Source organism: Ips typographus, linkage group LG8, assembly GCF_016097725.1.
Source record: "Ips typographus isolate SLU linkage group LG8, UJ_Ityp_2.0, whole genome shotgun sequence".
Taxonomy (NCBI): domain Eukaryota; kingdom Metazoa; phylum Arthropoda; class Insecta; order Coleoptera; family Curculionidae; genus Ips; species Ips typographus.
In genome coordinates, this window is record NC_138429.1 from 2,643,152 (window position 1) to 2,660,608 (window position 17,457).

Below are 17,457 nucleotides of genomic sequence, written 5' to 3' on the forward strand. Positions count from 1 at the left end.
TCCTTCGAATTTTTTAAAATACAATTAATATTTTTGTAATTCTTTTGTTATCTAAGTTATGATCATCAGAATAAATGACAACATTATCAAAGTGACATTGTTTAATGATTTGAAACTGTAAATTAACAAAAGGGTAATTTTTCGTTATTTAAACGAACGAAATATACAAGATGTTTCCTAAGTAAAGTTTCTTTTGCTCAATTTTCCAGGCTCTAATTTCTCGATTGAAGAGTTGTATAAAAGCGTCTTTGGCGATTAAATCTAAATAAGTAAAATTGGAATTAGGGGGTGGGTGGCTTGGTCGCCCCTTGTCCCCCCACGTATCCTAAAATGCGTCGCAATTTTCTCATCATAATGTCGAATTAACACTGCGCATGCGCCTGCATCCGTTCAGCTGCAGTTGCAACTGCGTTCTTGGCAAAAATGTGCTAGTTTTACGATAAAATGCCGGCAATTTCTGATTTTCTACGGTAAGTGTTCAAAGGTAAGTTGTTACATTATAAATTTAACAATAATTGTTGACTAAAGCTAATACGTATTGGCGTAAACCGGTATATTGACAATTAAAGTGCGCATATTACAATACAAATATAGTAATTAATATTCGTGTAATTAGTTGGGTAAATAACGCCAAGATTATTAACACGAGCTGAAATCATTGAACCGATGACTAAGGATTTACAAAAATCTAATCTAAAATACGTCATCCTAAAGAAAATATGACTAAAACTTATTAACATGTATAACTGTTTATTTCAGCTGGTGATTAATTTCTAGAAATGGTATTTTTCAATCAATTCGATCATGAATCATTAATAATCAAACTGTATTTTTCAATGAAATCAAATACATTCGGGAAAAAACGGTCTTAGCCAATTTAAATTCTAAGCTAAAAACTTCTAGTTCAGAAGCACATTTTAAAAATAAATCGTGCTTTCCCACGTATCTATTTCACTACATGATCAAACGTCAATATTTTTTTAATCCCACAATCGATTTAAAAATAGTGTTCGAACTTAGACGTACTCATCCAAATACCAATCGCGTGTTTAAGAATAGACTAAACAAAGCAACGACCAGCCGAATTTTAATGCGAGTTATTAATTGAAAACAGAAATGATCCTACTTAAATTGTGTAAAAATGATATAAAAGTAACAAAAAACGTAATTTTTATTTAGTACTATTTTTTCACAGAGTTTCAGCAATTTTCCATAATGAGGGATTTGACAAATATTGTTTCTGCAAAAAATACACTGAATTTTAGCAACATATACACAGTTTTTCCAAGAGAAACCAAGTTTGTATCATCCGCATAAATATTCAATGGAAGATCATTAGTTTGTCAGAATTTACATGCTTTCTAATTAAACTCACATTTTCTTCCATATTTTTCTAGTTTGTCCAGAACAATATTGTGATATAATAGGCTATCAAAAATTGATAGAATAACAATTTTTTCTGCTTCAAAATTTACTATTTTAAGTGTTAAACATTCTTCCTGTCAATTTTTCTTTTCTTAACTACTTTCAATTCTTATTTTGTTCTCTCTAAAGTCAATTTTTAAACTGGAAGGGTCCAAAACAGTTTAACTGACATGAAAATTGACTTGATAGACCAATTTGAAACTTACCAATAGATTTTCAAGCCCTGGAAATCCAGTTTTAAAGTTTGAAGTTAATTTTTACGATTACAAAACTATTTATTACATTTCTAAACCAATTATCAAGAAGTGATAAAATTAATGAAAATGGCTTGAAAATTGACTTGGTAGGCCAGTTTAAAGCTGGTTAATCCAATTTGTACATTCTGAAGTAAATTTTTAGGCTTGGGGGTTTAAAAATTTTTAAATTACATGAAAATTGACTTGATAGACCAATTTCAAGCTTGGTAAGTCAATTTTCAATGTTTAGAAGTCAATTTATACATTCTAAAGTCAATTTTCAGGTTTCATGGATTGTACTGAGGTAATTAAGGGCACCCTAAGATTCACCTAGACTAAGTTGTGATTTGACTGTGACAGATCATATGTAAAAAGTCAAATTAAATCCTAATCTATGGTGCTTTTAAATATGTCGGTATAATCGGCCTTTAAATCTGGACAAATTACATAAAAATTTACTTAAATAAGTCAATTTGAACCTTACCAATAGATTTTCAAGCTATGAAAGCTCAGTTGTAAAGCTTGAAGGCAATTTTTATGGTTAAAAAGCTAAATTGTCAATTTCTAAACCAATTTATCAAGACAAAAGCAGTGAAACCCATGAAAAAGTCTTGAAAATTTACTTGATAGGCCAATTTGAAGCTTACCAATTGATTTTCAAGCCTTGGAAATCCAGTTGTAACATTTGAAGCCAATTTTTATGGTTAAAAAACTAAATTATCAAGACAAACGTGGTCAAACCAAATAAAGGGGCTTTATGGATCAATTTGAAGTTTGGTTTTTCAATTTTTAAGGTTTAGAAGTCAATTTGTTCATTCTGAAGTCAATTTTCGATCTTCAGCAGTTTAAATCTGGGCATATGACATACAAATTTACTTGATAGACCAATTTGAAGTTTGGTAAGTCTATTTTCAATCTGGGGGGGTTTGAATATGTGCAAATGATATGAAATTTGACTTGATAGGCCAATTTGAAGCCTTGCAATGGATTTTCAAGCATTGAAAGTCCATTTGTAATGTTTGAAGCCTATTTTTATGGTTAAAAAACTAAATTATCAGGACAAACATGGTCAAACCAAATAAAGGGGCTTTATGGACCAATTTGAAGTTTGGTTTTTCAATTTTTAAGGTTTAGAAGTCAATTTGTTCATTCTGAAGTCAATTTTCGATCTTCAGCAGTTTAAATCTGGGCATATGACATACAAATTTACTTGATAGACCAATTTGAAGTTTGGTAAGTCAATTTTCAATCTGGGGGGGTTTGAATATGTGCAAATGATATGAAATTTGACTTGATAGGCCAATTTGAAGCCTTGCAATGGATTTTCAAGCATTGAAAGTCCATTTGTAATGTTTGAAGCCTATTTTTATGGTTAAAAAACTAAATTATCAAGACAAACATGGTCAAACCAAATAAAGGGGCTTTATGGACCAATTTGAAGTTTGGTTTTTCAATTTTTAAGGTTTAGAAGTTAATTTGTTCATTCTGAAGTCAATTTTCGATCTTCAGCAGTTTAAATCTGTGCATATGACATACAAATTTACTTGACAGACCAATTTGAAGTTTGGTAAGTCTATTTTCAATCTGGGGGGGTTTGAATCTGTGCAAATGATATGAAAATTGACTTGATAGGCCAATTTGAAGCTTGGTTTTTCAATTTTTAAGGTTTAGAAGTCAATTTGTTCATTCTGAATTCAATTTTCGATCTTCAGCAGTCTAAATCTGTGCATATGACATAAAAATTAACTCGATAGAGCAATATGAAGCTTGATAATTCAATTTTTAAGGTTTAGAAGACAAATTGTACATTCTGAATTCACTTTTCAAGCTGTAGGGGTTTAAATCGATTTAAAAGCCATGAAAATTGACTTGATAGGCCAATTTAAAGCTTACCAATTAATTTTGCCTTAAAGTCCAGAAGTAAAGTTTAAAGCAAATTTAAAAAAAAAGATATTTTATGTAAGAAAATTTATCTTGTTCTTTGTAGAATAATTTTTTTGAAAACATACCATTTGAAGACCGAACCTAAAGACTTATAATTCAACTTTTGCTTTAAAAAACAGTTAAATTTCAACTTGGTTCATGGTTTCTGAGTAAAATTTGATCAAAACAGTTGTGAATACATTTTCTGCATTGTTCAATTATGCACATTTAAATTTATGCCCAGTTTATACATGCATGGATTTGATGGCGCCAGTGGCCACTTGCACGCCATAAAACAAAGTTATGAATTGGGGGGGTAAAACCATATTTTCATTATGGAATTGATTTGACCTGCAGCCTTTTATTGTCCAGCTTTTTCTGCTTTGAATATGTTGATGGGGCGATTAATTGTTTGTGACAAAATTTTGGTTTGTTCAAGCCTAGAAACTACTAATTTAAGACTATTTATTTCGGTCATACGTCAATCCTCACCCATAAAAATATTTATAGATATTTAACACAAACAGTTATTGGCTTGAACTCTTTTTCTCTTTAGAAAGTTTATTGACTGCCAAATGAAAAAAAAATTGTTTAGCCAAAAATGTTTCTTATAAACAAGAATAGGTTCGTCAAATGTCAACATTATTTGTTTCACGTGTGTCCTTATTACGCTCATTTACAAAGTTTTATTGTAAATTAATTTCTTAATCAGCCACAATAAATCTATCCCATTTCAGTGTTCTGTAAACACTTACAAAATGTACCATAAACTAAAAAATCATTAGATTTTGACGCAGAGTGACGCGTTCCAACGTCACAAAACCTGAGTATAATCGAATGAGTGGGAAGTGTATTTGGCTTGAAATATACACTCAATGTCAGAGTATCATCGTTTGCTAGCGTCATTCACATTAATAAATTATGTTTTTATCTATAATAGGAGATCTAAAAAAAAAACACCGAGGGATTGTCGGTTAAAGGTCCCTATAGGCCTAATTAATTCCGTTAAGTAGGCCAGCCGGAATAGACCGGAAACGATTTAGTTTTACATCAGTGGCATGCCCACGCTCCTCGAAAGTACAAAAATAAACAAAATCATCCCTCAAACTATTTATAAAAGATAATTGAGGAGTTACACTTAAATATTGCAATTAAGTAGTTTAAATGGTTATCATCAGTTAATTTAAAGTGACTGCAACATGCCAGAGGAAGTCTCATTTAATTTGAAGCAAAGAATGGTTAATCCCTATATCAATTTAATTTAAACGGTAAATTTTAAGGTTGTATGATACTTCCTGTGCGTGTTTATGATTTTTTAAGACTTGAAAATTAGCAACAAAGTTGCTAAAAACCCTACAAAGGCTTTGATGAAACCGCCAGGTTCTGACAAATAAATACAATTAACGCTTTAATCAATTTTTTTCTCACAGTTTTCGAGGTTATTAACGCAAACGTAACTGAATACTACATTGTAGAGTTGCTTTTTTTAATTAATTGATTTGGGGTAAAGTAAATATGAAAATGCCCCTTAGAAATTTTTAAAAAGTGAACATTTTTAATAATAATACATGTTTTTGTGCCAAACAGGATAAATTGCTACTACAGCGTAAATAGAGATGGAATTCTCAGAACTTTATTGTTGGAGAAAATGCCAAAAGTATTTAAGGAATTTTAGGAGAATTCAATAGCATGATGACGCAAAGGTTAATAAATGAACATACAAAAGCAACAATACAGGAATAGTGGAAACTGGACTGTTTGGAAATTATAAAAATTGATGGGAGCAATTACTCTGGAAATTGTGCTTAAAGCTTCATGGAACGCAATTTGGCTATTGGGACGTGTTGCTTGCGTCACGTGACAGCTGTCATAACTGTCAAAACTCACTCACCAGTGAACTGAAAGTATTTTTTGAGGAATTGCACTATAACTTGTGTTCACAACTCCATGAAGCCAAATTTGTCAGTTTGATACTTTGCTTGTGTCACGTGACACCTGTCAAAACTCACACGTCAATGATCTGACACTATAAAATGCCAAATAGATATGTTTGTTTGAGGGATTGCACTGTAAGTTCTGTTTACAGTTTCATGGAATCAAATATGTCAGTTCTGACGTTAAAGAACATTTTGATTGACTTAAAATTTTGCTCCATAGAACTAGAAGTATTATAAATACAATGTACGGGGTGCTGCATTTTCGATGGTTTTACGGGGTACAGAGAAAACGGTAATAGATAGAAAAAAAGTAGCATACGTGTTCTGATCTCTTTTTCTGAGCTGAGATAACTGGCGAAAAGTGGGCGGCGCAAACTTCTTTTGTTTCAAAGATACGGGCTTTTGAAAATTGGTCATTTTGGAACCTCCTCTGTATTTCATTTGCTATTAAAGTTATCAAAAAAGGAAAAACGGTTTCCGTTAGAAGTTTTGACGTAGAATCCAATGGCGTAGTCAGTTTTTTTCTATTACGTTTAGTTTCTGACATATGACACTAAGTTATATTTTTTTAAACGGAACACCCTATATATTTTTAGTTCATTTAATTCTGTTGATTTTTACTTTATCAACGGTGTATTAAAACATATAAGTTTGTAAACGTTAATCTTGGTAATTAGAAAAAAAGCGTTTCCTTAACAAAAAAGTGCTAAATAATATGTATAAAAATACCCACAGTCGAAACAAAATTTGGCTATGTTCATATTAACATGTTACATGTCGTTTATAAACAGTTTTTTCAACTTCCACCTTAAAAATAGTAGAAAATAGAAATGGCCATTTTCCTTATTAAAGTGACGGTAGAACTGTTTGTTCTTAGATTTTTAATAAGATTTATTAAAAATATTTAATTTTCTGATGTGTTAGTTTATATGATTTCCGATTTTGTTTGGTATTTTAGATATTGGCCTTTTTTAGCTTAGCAAAGGTCTCTTTTTAAAATAACCGGATTAACCTCTACAAACTTATATATATGTTGTAATACACCGTTGAAAAGGTAAAAATCAACAGAATAAAATGACGTAAAAATATATAGGATGTTCCATTTAAAAAAATGTAACTTACTGTCATATGTCAGAAACTAAACGGAATAGAAAAAAACTGACTACGCCATTGGATTCTACATGAAAACTACTACCGGGAACCGTTCTTTCTTTTTTGATAACTTTAACAGCAACTGAAATACAGAGGAGGTTCAAAAATTACCAATTTTTTTGAAAACCCCCCGTATCTTTGAAACAAAAGTTTGCGCCGCCCACTTTTCGTCAGTCATCTCAGCTCAGAAAAAGAGATCAGAACACGTATGTTACTTTTTTTCTGTCTATTACCGTTTTCTCTGTACAGTGTGATTAATGCAATTAAATTTAATGTCACAACTGTTATATTGACTATGAAGCTATACAATTGCAATTGGATTTATCCAAGAAAATCAACTATACAGTCTGCATAATCCAATTGCATGTAAGGGCAGAATGAGTTTTGACAGTTGACAACTGTCACTTAACTTCACAATGTCAAATTTAGCGCTTTATTGATGTATCACCTGACTATAAGTAATGCTGTAAAGTGTCATAATTGTTAAATTTAACGTCCCAAACTGTCATTTAATGTCGCAACTGCCAAAACTCCATAGAGTTACGAATAACAATTTGAGACGTGATTTATCAAAGAAACATGACTATTTTGACATTTTAGAGTTTCACGGTACTGTTTAGTGTAATCTGGAGTTCAACTGACAATAAGAGAAATTTCAGCTATCACTGGTTGAATGTTCACGTGACAATGACATTTTTGGACTAATAAGCCATTGCTGCACATCTGACTATTAGTTGTGTGGACAGATCCATGGAAACAAATTTAAATTTTGGAATCGTTTTAAAAACGCCTTCAGTTCGAATGGAATTTTCTACCTTTGTCCAGTTCCAAAATAAACCGTTATAAAGTGAGTTCATATATTTTGAATATCTCCCAAATCCACGTGTTAACCTTGGTGTCGGACGTCCTGTGTCCAAAAGCCATTTATTCAGGAAACATACAATGCATGTCCGGGACTGCGTACTGAAAACGCCCTCGAAGCGATAAGCGTCTAGACGGAGGCGTTCGTTGACGTCACCCAGTGGCGCCCAAAGCTGGTCTTTCCACTGATTCAAAGGCAAAAATCCTGATTCTATCCGTTGTCGGAATGTGTATACACGAGATATGCCTACCATCTGACGTTTTTTAATCTTTCCACATCAGGTGGCTTAATCCTGACGCAAATTGGTGCGTAATTTTGCTTAGTAATGAAAGTGCAAAATGTGTTGTTTTTTTGGCGCAATAATGTGCTAAGTTGGCATGAATAAATGTTGATATGCATTAAGTGGGATTGTTCAAAATTGGACTCAAAAATAAACATAATAACATTGTAGTTCTAATCAGGAATATTAATAGTATATTTCAACCAGCGTGTATTAATATTCTCATTAGAGAATAGTATTTTATTAAGTTTAAATTGCGATGAGTGAAGCGACGAGGGATTTAAGACATAAGGTCAATAAAAGCTGTCTAAACCGTGGATAATCTAGCGTTTTTTCCACTATTAACCCTATTTTTCATGGTGCTTTTATTGAAAATTGAAAAATTTAGGATAACAACATGAAGAGACAACCTAATTTATCTGTCTCTGTCAAGTATATTTCATATGTCATATGTCTTTATAGACGTTGGCATTATTATTTACCTAGATCAATAATATTTACTTTTTTGTTGATTTGACTAGAATTAAAGATTAGACTCTAGAGAAAACTAATTTCTCAAGTTACTAATCGATCAATAACGTTTATCATGTTAGTAGTGGAATTTTTTTCCGTTACTAACTTTAGACTAAGTTTATTTAGACTAAGTTTATTTATTGAGTATTAATTTCTACCACTAACTTAATCAAATTTAAAATTGAAATAATAAACAATCATCACAAGAGAAAAAAAAAAATTTAAATCAACTTGTGACCAGCAAAAACAAACCATTACTTTCACTAAATTGTCTTTACAGGTTTTGTCATTCTTCAATCTGAAATTCTTAAAGAACTGTTAAAACCACACGTCTATGGGATGCTAAATGTCGTTTATCTGATCCGGTTCGTGAAAGAAAGCCACAAGTCGAAAGCCGATTGAAAGTACCAAATGCGCGTGACGTCAAACCGCCCCCGTTTCTGATTCCGAGATGGGTTCTTCATTTTGCAGTTACTAAGCGGCGACCGGACCAACATCCGCCATGTCCAAGGTTGCCTCAAGGACTTTGCTAGTACTTGGTGCAATGTTGCCAACTGAATCTTTATTTAAACAATCCTACCACTGATTTTCTGTTCTTTCATTATGCTTTACCTGAACTTAACCTATCTTAACGTTTTACATTGTCATTCGTTCGTACGACATAAAATTGGTCGAATCCAGTACCAGTCTTAACAGTGTTTGAATACAAGACAACAACGCTTATAAGTTATTTGCGTTGGCGATTGGCAAGATAGTCTTTTTGGTCATTATCATTTTGCAAGGAATGGAATGTTGCTCCGTTGTCGCATTATTTATTTATAAACCGATGTTATAAAGGAGAAAAGACTCGAACCATAAACATAGGTGGGTGAGAGAGAAACAACTGTTAAGGTGGGTCGAGGAATTGGTGATGTGGAAGGAAACGCAAGAGGTCTTTTTTCGGATGAAGGTGTTTGCAGAAATCGACGTGGGAGTGCTAAGTAGGACAGACTAATTATTATTAGTCACTGTGTTCTCCACTGTTTATAGGCTTAATAAGGGCAAAAAAAGATCGAACAGCATTGATTGTTGGCTGTTTTCTTTAATTGCCACTAACGAACATCTTTGACTCTCGTTTCACTGCTATAAAAATGCTAATGAACCCAAGAACAATTTATTGTTCAGGAAGATTAATTTGAAGGCTCGTATTGACACGGTAATCATAATTTGTCTGTTTAATGTATAGAGTGTGACATAAGTTATCAGAACAATAGAGGGTGGTCCAGTTTTAAATGGCAATAATTCACCATCAAAAAATAAGTTAACATACATTATGTCATTTTCATGAAAAATGCTTCTCAAGGAAAATACAGTCCATAAAAGTTCAGTTTAAAAAATTGGTTTTTTGTCATAACTGTCAGACCACTGGAGCAATTTTAATCAAATTTGGAACCAATACATATGAAATTAATACTCATTAGGTGATTTAATGACGTTTGTCGAAACTGTTTGTTAATTTTTCTACCTTATTCTCTACGTCACTGGATATATATATATATATATACAATCTTTATTCTCCAAAAGAAAAGGCTATCGGCCCTAGTGGCCTTTCTGCCCTGTCACTGGATATTTTTCAAAAATTTCAATTTTTTTTACTTTACTTGTTCAATTTAACAAAATAAGTATCTTTTATAAAATTCTGATTTGAAACTTTGTTTACGAGATAATTGAGTTATTACGTTCAAAGACCCAAAACCAACCCAACTTAAAATTGTCTTGAAAACGGTGAAAATTGACCTAAGAAGCTTAAAAAATGTCTTTGTAGCCAGTTTTCATAGTTTCGAGACAAATTGAAAGACTTTAGTTTAGAAAATTGACTTATTAACCAGTAAATTTACTTTGAAACGGTGAAAATTGACTTGAGAGGCTTAAAAATTGTCTTTGTAACCAGTTATCACAGTTTTCAGACAAATTGAAAGACTTTAGCCTTGACAATTGACTTGGAAACTGTGAAAATTGACTTGAACAGCTTAAAACTGTCTTTGTAGTCAGTCGTTATAGTTTTCAGATAAGTTGAAAAACTTTAGTAAAGAAAAATTGAATTGTAGCCATGAAAAACTACTTTATCTAGAATTTTTGACTACAAATTCACATTTCAACCTTGAAAATTGACTTGGACACCAAAAAGTGACTCTAAACCAATAAAAAGTGACATCAAAAGCTTAAAATTTGCGTTTGAAGTAAGTTTTCATAATTTGAAATTACATTTCAATATTTTAGTCTTAAATACAGGATATTGACATTAGATTCATGAAAATTGACTTGAAGACTAACTTTTCAAGTTTTTTTACTTTGCTTTTCATTTTCTTAGAACTCTGGACTATTTTTAGGGCTTTAAAACTGCTTTCAGCTTGGAAAATCGAGTCTTAGGGTTACCTTCACCAAGTTTTTGACATTAAATTAGTTCAAAAATTTGGACTGTAACCAGTGTTTAATTGAAGAAAAAAAGTTTGACTATTTTCAGTGTCACAAATTAACTCGAAAACCTCACAGATGACCAAATTTGAATCCTTTTGAACAATTTTAAAGTAAAAAATACAATAACCAAAGTAGACAATTTTGTCAATTTTGAATAATATCCAGTGAGCATAGAAAATAAAGACTATCCTTCTAAACAATTTTGAAGAATGTCATTCACATCACATAACGAGTACTCATTTCATAATTGCTTGTTCCAAATTTGATCAAAATTGGTCAAACGGTCCAAAAGCGTTCTTCAGGAAATTGGCATAATGCATGTCAACTTGGTCAAATTGGTGAATTATTGACATTTAAAACTGGACCACCCTGTATAGCTCCACCATGAAACTGATAGAAAATCAGACTAAATTTGAAGTTCACTTGGTAACAATAAGATTTTATTTTGAAAGAAATTATACAGTGTATCCATAAAGTATTGAATAAATTCGATTAAAATTCAAAAAAATTTAGTGTATACAGGGTGTCCCAAAATTGAGCTACGACCTTCCAGTTGACATTTTCAAATAAGGAGACATATTTTGTTTAGTATCAGCATGTAGCATATCCTATGGATATTCTGATGTTTTCGAAAAAATTAATGTTAGGTTAAGTTAGGTTAGGATTAATTGAATGGCCTCCAAGATCTCCTGATCTCAATCCTGTGGATTTTTTTTCTCAAAAATTTTGTTTACAAAAAAAGCTAAACCTGAATCAATTGACGACTTAAAAACTAGAATTGGAAGAGAGTATGCTAACATTAGTCAAGAATCCATTAATAGGGTCCAGTGTGAATTTATCGATCATTTGGGATACTGGTACAAGAAGGGTTTCTCAGTTTGAACATTTAATCAACTAAATAATTATTGTTTTTTATTATTAAAAACTATTTTCATTAAAATATGTTATATTTTTCAAACGATATTTTCTCGAAAACAGCTGAATATCGACATAGGATATACTACATAAAAAATACCCAGAACTTTACGTAGAATCCATAATTGCAACAAAAAATGGAGGTTTTCATTTGAAAATGTCAATTCGAAGATCATATCTGAATTTTGGGGCCCCTTGTGTATCTAAATTTTTTCACAAAATAATCCATACTTTTTAGACACAAAATTAGTATTATTAAATTATTCTGGGAAGAAATATAAGTGATTTTTTATCATCATAAATTGTTCTCACATACTTTACTGCCTGGATTAAGAAAGAAACGCCACTGTTATATATGATGTTGTATTTGATGACTGTAGGTGATTAATCCCGGATGTGCCAAACATTTTAGGCAGACCAGTTTCTCCTTTTACCTCGACGGTGGTCTACTTTTTTTATTTTAAACGGTCTATTGAATATTCTCTCACTTTAACGACTATTTTAAGCTACTGAAGCTTTTCCAAGAAATAAATCTGCTGTTTAGAATGTCGGTCGAAATCAACGGCTGTCGTCATTTAACAATCTTATAGCAATCTGACGCTTGTAACAAGGAAATAATGTCGACAGTAACAAACGCTTGTAAATAATATGGCCCTGGGTGCCTTATCCGGTCAAAGCAGCGATTCTATTCAAAGTACGTTATATTACACACGTCACAGTCACGCCAAGCTAAATTATTACTAACTCGGACTTCATGAATGAATCGATAATTTATTATTAATTACGGTATTTCATATACAATTTGTCGAGGTCGTTTCTAATAATAATTATTATTATTATATTCAACACTAACTGAAATAACTCAGTTTTTGTTCAATTTCATTTATCAACAAAATACAATATTTAAGAGAGTTTTATGATCAGCTGATGTTTTCTATTCAAACAAAATATTGTTTTGTGTGTTTTTGGGTTTGATGCGTGTCCAACCTCAACCGCTTCTCACTGATACAAAGTGTACCAAATGAACGACTTTTATACGTCGATGGATAGGTCATTTTATTGCCTATCCATCTACATATAAAAGTCTATACAAAGTGTTCGAAATAAGCGAGTTATTTGAGGTTGAATGAGTGGGTGCACCAAATTGGTTTAGTCAACTTTGAGGCCCACTATGGAAAGCTCGTTTTTATTTTCTGGTCTCCAAAAATAATTGTTTTCAAGTACCATTAGCAAGCTAATTTGTACCTAATCAATTTTTCTATTTTAACATCATCCTTCCAAATACACTTGCTGCTTAAAAATGCATACTTTTTGTCTTTTTATTAAATCAGCACGTGACTCGTTATTTTCTACCCAAACCCTCCCGTACTCAAACAATAAAAACCGACTAGAAAGCCAACTTCCACAACATCTGTAATTGTCACGTACCCCCAGTTGGTCGACGTCCCCTTTTTCAATGCCCATATGGAGCTTAGAAAGAGAGAGAGAGAAATGATAATTACAATACGTATAATTGGGCCTGCCACTTTCTACCTGAAATGACAGCCATGACGTAGCGGGATCTTGGGGCGATGTAAACGAACCTTTCTATTTGCTTCCACAAGATTAATGGTCTTCCTACCTATCAGCTGCCGTTTTTGAGCTGCCTCTAATGTGTCCCCGCTTAATGTTTTGTCAGATTTGGTGTCGATTTGACTAGACTAGAATAAAAACATTCAGTTAAACGCATCAGCAGTTTATAGAAATGAATATTGTTCTCTCTCTAGTCGTTAGCTTCATGTTTGAAGCCACGTTTGTCTCATGTTGTATTTTTAGCAGTTTTCCTCCATTCCTCTCTATCTGACGTGCTTCTAATGCTGTCCTGTAAACTGCTTCACTTGGTCCAGCCATCGTTTTGGAGAACGTCCTCTATGGTCCATAAGTTTTTCGTGATTGTCATCTTTTCTCCTACTAATTTTTGATTTTAGTTGACAATCTGACTTGGATGTCTTCTGTCTAGGAAATCCTCAGTAGTCTTCTCCAGTCCCACATCTCAAACGCATCCAACTTGGTGATGTCTGTGGCTTTTAAGGTCCAGGATTCTTCTGCATATAGCGCAATTGGAATAATGACGTCCTTTCCAAATTTTGTTGAGTTTGGTCATGGCCAAACGGTTTTGGCACGTTTCTTGACTTGATCCGCCATTTCTGCTCATATGGGCACCTAGATAAGTTGTTATTTCCTCAACGTTCTCAACATCGTGAAACTAGGTATTTCTTCCATGCTGTGCGAAGCGTTAAAGTTTCGTTTCATAGGCTACATGGTGGTCAAAACTAGACTTCTCTAACTGTCAAAATAACCGAGTTACATGCTGTCAAAGTTGACATTACCAAGTTGTCATCAAGTCAAAGTTCTCCATGCAATAACACCCTAATTGTTAACATTTCTTGTAACTCTTTAACGGGGATTTTAAAGAAGATTCCAAAACTGTGCTTAAAACTATCATTTTCTCACTCCAAGTGGGTTGTACAAGTGATTTTGTACTTGACTGTTCTTTCAAACTGTGCTTCTGGCAGTTTAAATTTTGACACTACTTTTATTCCTGACTGTACTTGATTTTCTAGTGTTTTTTATGTCATTGGATAGGAAATTTAATGAGGATTCCAAAAATGTGCTTAAAACTGTCATTTTCTTACTACAAGTGGGTTTTACAACCGATTTTGCCCCTGACTGTCCTTTCAAACTGTGTTTCTGACACTTTTGTAATGTCAGGACTGACAAGCTTTTATCAGAATGATATTTAAAAACCTCCTGATTTGACAATTGACATAACAACATTGACACCCGGTGCAATAATATGCATTTTTCATTTCTAAATATATGAATAATTTTTCATATGATCATAGAGCTAACAGATACACGTCACGACTGTCCAATTATTTTTTTTCACCCTGTATATAGACAAATATTTTTGTTGAAAATCAAAATGGTTAAAAAAAAACTAAAAGTGGTTAAAATTTCTCAGAAATGACCAATTTCAAACACTGATTCACGTCTTTTGCATTACTTAACAACGTCCCCTTTCGAAGAAATTGTTTTGGGTTAGTTGAGACATTTACCACAAATACCTGCGACTCTCTGACTCACATCCTCCGTTCTTAGAAAATTCATAACGGTTTCCCAATAATAAATAATACTTCATTAAAAACAATCAAGTTGAAAGCGCAATGATTCCCAGAAATCATAATAATGGCACCATTTTGATACCAAGGTTGTACTCAGAGCGTAATTATCACTAGTAACTGACGTCATACTGGGTAAATCTCGTTAACGAATCAAACTAATTGGGTTTACTGTACTTTATAGACGGGCACAGAGTACAGTAATCATAATCCACGCTTTGTAGTAAAAATAACTGTGACTCGACAGGTCAGCAATTCCCAAAAATTCTAACGTGTGTTTGCAAATATTGACTGTAAAGTAGGTTTGGTTATAGTATAAACGATAAAAATGACGTCGTATGTGTGTTTACTCTTAAATTTTGATTTGTATATTATCGATATTAATTTATTACTTGGATTATTTATAGTGATTAATAATATATGACGTGAGAGGTAAATGACACCAAAAATTCTGATAATAAAACCGGTGAGAAACATTTTTTATAGCATTAGTGGTGCTGAACCTGAAAATTTCCTTTTTTTTTGTATAATAATAGAAAATTAACAGTAAAATATGGGTTATAACCAGCATTTTGACAACATCGCGTCCATGGCCGCATTACACCAACATCGAACCGACGGCGACGCCTCACGCCGTCCCGACGAGACAAGCCGGACTTACACTAGCAAACGCAAAATAATTATTTGAGAATTGAGAAACCCAAATCTGGCAGATTAATAAAGTCTCGAATAAATTTAAATTGAAATGTTTTAAGTTTTACGGTCTAAGTTACGCTAATGTACGTTTTACGAGCTACTTTTAATCAGGCAAAATTCATTTATTTCATTGAATCTTAATAGTTTAAAGAATTATTAATTTACATCCAGTTGTAACTAACTAATTATATTTAATTAACGGTTACATTACCAATGTTATAATCTTTAATTAGTACTAATTAAAATCATCAACATACCTAAGAGACCTACATCATAGACAAACTTCTTCAGACTAAGTAAACATGTACAGGGTGGCCTAATTTATTTGTTTTTATATGGAAACTGCCAGAATCATTAAGATATTTCAAATTTTTTCTAAGGTGAGTTTGATGCCGCAAACAGAATTTCGCTAACTGTCAAAATAACCGAGTTACAGGCTGTCTGTGTCAACACAGAAATTTTACTCTTGACACTTTAACTGAAAATAACTCGCCTGTTTGACTACTTTGCTACTGAAACTATAGAAAGTAATTCAAAGAGAATTTCCCGGCCTACACGATGGTAAAAAAAGCAACCCGCTAACTGTCAAAATAACCGAGTTGTTGGGTGTCAAACTTGAACTTGCCTATTGTCACAATTTTGCTATTTGACAGCTCCCACCTCAATGTGTGATAAAACTCCTGGCAAAATTATAACCTCTACAGCTCTGTCATGTCAAAGAAACTGTCAAACGTTTGTGCGACAGCAAACCCTAAATGAACTCTACGTACGGTGTGATTTGGTTTGGGACACGCTGTATACTATTTTTGCTGTCGTCACTATATACAAGATGAGAAAAAAGCTGCCGATTTTGACAATTATGTACAGAGTGGAATTTTTTCAGCACTTTAAAGCATTAAAATTGTGACCCTGACAAATAGGAAATTTAATGAGGATTCCAAAAATGTGCTTAAAACAGTCATTTTCTTACTCTAAGTGAATTTTACAGTCGATTTTGTTCCTGACTGTCCTTTCAAACTATATTTCTGACAGTTCAAACTTTGATACCGCTTTTCTCCCTAACGGTACCAAATTTTGTATTTTGTTTTGGTTGTCGAATAGGAAATTTAATGAGGATTCCAAAAATGTGCTTAAAACAGTCATTTTCTCACTCCAAGTTGGTTTTACAGGCGATTTTGTCCCTGATTGTCCTTTCAAATGTTGTACCGCTTTTCTCGCTGACTGTACCAAATTTTGAGGTGTTTTTTGAAGTTATTACATAGAAAATTTAATGAAGATTTAAAAAATATGCTTAAAACTGTAATTTTCTCACTCCAAGTGCGTTTTACAGGGGATTTTGTCCCTGATTGTCCTTTCAAACTGTGTTTCTGGCAGTTCAAACTTTGATACCGCTTTTTTCCCTGACTGTACCAAATTTTTAAGTGTTGTTTTAGGTAGTTTGATAGGAAATTTAATGAGGATTCCAAAAGAAAAGTTTTCTTGCAGTATTCGATACAAAACTCGTTTCTGGGTTGTATGACAGTTATTTTGACAGTGGTCACGTTACGGCCTAGCTAAATTATCCTCTAAAAACCACGTGATATCTGTCCCTAATGTCAAACTTGTCAAAATTTGCCTACAATTTGCAAGAATTACAGTTTGTCACCGTTTTCTTACAGTTCTCGAAAGCAGACATGTTTCTGAGATTTATTACAGTTATTTTGACAATTGTATATATGAGATAATAAAGAAAAGTGACAAAAACTGACAATGCAATTTTTTTAAAAAGTTATTTTTTCATAAACAAAAATTAAAAGATTGTTACTCATTTGGTACAAGAATCACTTTGTCAGAAAAGTTTTACTTCATTTATTCTATTATTGATAAAGCAAAATCTCTAAAACAATAAATAACAAATCAA

The 17,457-nt window shown here is 32.5% G+C and overlaps 2 long non-coding RNA genes across 2 annotated transcripts; both read left to right on the plus strand.

The window, feature by feature from the left end:
- Positions 1-212: 212 nt before the first annotated feature.
- LOC145732825 (uncharacterized) lies at positions 213-8,914 on the plus strand. The gene is made up of 2 exons (XR_014179064.1): positions 213-484; positions 8,609-8,914. It is a non-coding gene; the product is annotated as an uncharacterized LOC145732825 (long non-coding RNA).
- Positions 8,915-14,648: 5,734 nt separating this feature from the next.
- Positions 14,649-15,813, plus strand: LOC145732983 (uncharacterized). The gene is made up of 2 exons (XR_014179102.1): positions 14,649-15,327; positions 15,398-15,813. It is a non-coding gene; the product is annotated as an uncharacterized LOC145732983 (long non-coding RNA).
- Positions 15,814-17,457: the final 1,644 nt, after the last annotated feature.